The sequence below is a fragment of the Colobus angolensis genome, unplaced genomic scaffold (genome assembly GCF_000951035.1).
Source record: "Colobus angolensis palliatus isolate OR3802 unplaced genomic scaffold, Cang.pa_1.0 Scaffold69, whole genome shotgun sequence".
Taxonomy (NCBI): domain Eukaryota; kingdom Metazoa; phylum Chordata; class Mammalia; order Primates; family Cercopithecidae; genus Colobus; species Colobus angolensis.
The window spans coordinates 13,328,063-13,329,293 of record NW_012120598.1 but is presented as its reverse complement, the minus strand read 5'-3'; positions in this window follow the sequence as shown (position 1 = coordinate 13,329,293).

Genomic DNA, 1,231 nt, shown 5'->3' with positions numbered 1-1,231 from the left:
TTTTTGAGATGGAGTTTCACTCTTGTTGCCCAGACTGGAGTGCAATGGCGCGATCTCTGTTCACTGCAACCTCCACCTCCGGAGTTCAAGTGATTCTCGTGCCTCAGCCTCCCGAGGAGCTGGGATTACAGGCACATGCCACCACGCCCGGTTAAGTTTTTTGTATTATTAGTAGAGACAGGGTTTCACCATGTTGGCCAGGCTGGTCTTGAACTCCTGACCTCAGGTGATCTGCCTGCCTCGGGCTCCCAAAGTGCTGGGATTACAGGCATAAGCCACCACGCCTGACTGGAATGCCACATAAAATATAATTTGGGAAAAATGTCTGCTGCTAAAATTATGTGGAAAAAATCATTTATCTCTAGAATAAAAAGCAAGATCACAAGACAAGAGAATGACTCTACTTTCCTCTTCAGCCCCATCCCTTGCTACTCAGTCACATCACGCATAGTCTCTGGAAAATCATCTTTTTTCTCATTCCATTCCTCCTCTGCCATCCTCTGTCTACAGTATCCCTTCGCCTGCACTTTAGGCCCCCATACCCTTGAAGATTCAATTCAGATCTCACCAAAAAGTATTTTCTGGCCCACCAAGACCTGGCCAGAAGTACCTCTTTCAAACATCTCTAACGTTAAACAGCATTATGGAACACTATTGCTTTGGGCTGAGCTTCTGCGCTAGGCCCCAAGGGACCAGACCAAACCAAAATGGAGTCACTTGTGCTAAATGCCACGCCATCAGAATGAAACTTTAAGGAAGTCGATAGATCTCAAAACAGATCAGTTTTTCCTGAAAACTGGAGATTCCAGTCTACCTGAGTCAGCTATTTTCCCTTTGCTTAAACTCGTATAAAAATGTAACCTGAAGTAACCTGATGTTTACCAGTCAAGCTTTTTTTTCCCTATTGTTCTGTTTCCTTGTTCCCACCTTACAAAACCCACTGTTCAGCAGTTGCTCATGAGAGCTTTCAGTACATTTGGTGGAATGAAGGCTCCCCTGATTCATAAATCCCAAATAAATGCCCATCTTTGATCTACAACTATATTTGTTGTAATTTTGTCTTTTGACACTTACAATAACATATGTTTTCAATTTTTATATTTACATTTCTCGCTAAAGTGAGTGTGTGGAGGAGAGATTGTGCTAGAGATAGCCTAGCACATGGTGGACATGCAGAAATAAGGAAGGAAGGAAGGAAGGAAGGAAGGAAGGAAGGAAGGAAGGAAGGAAG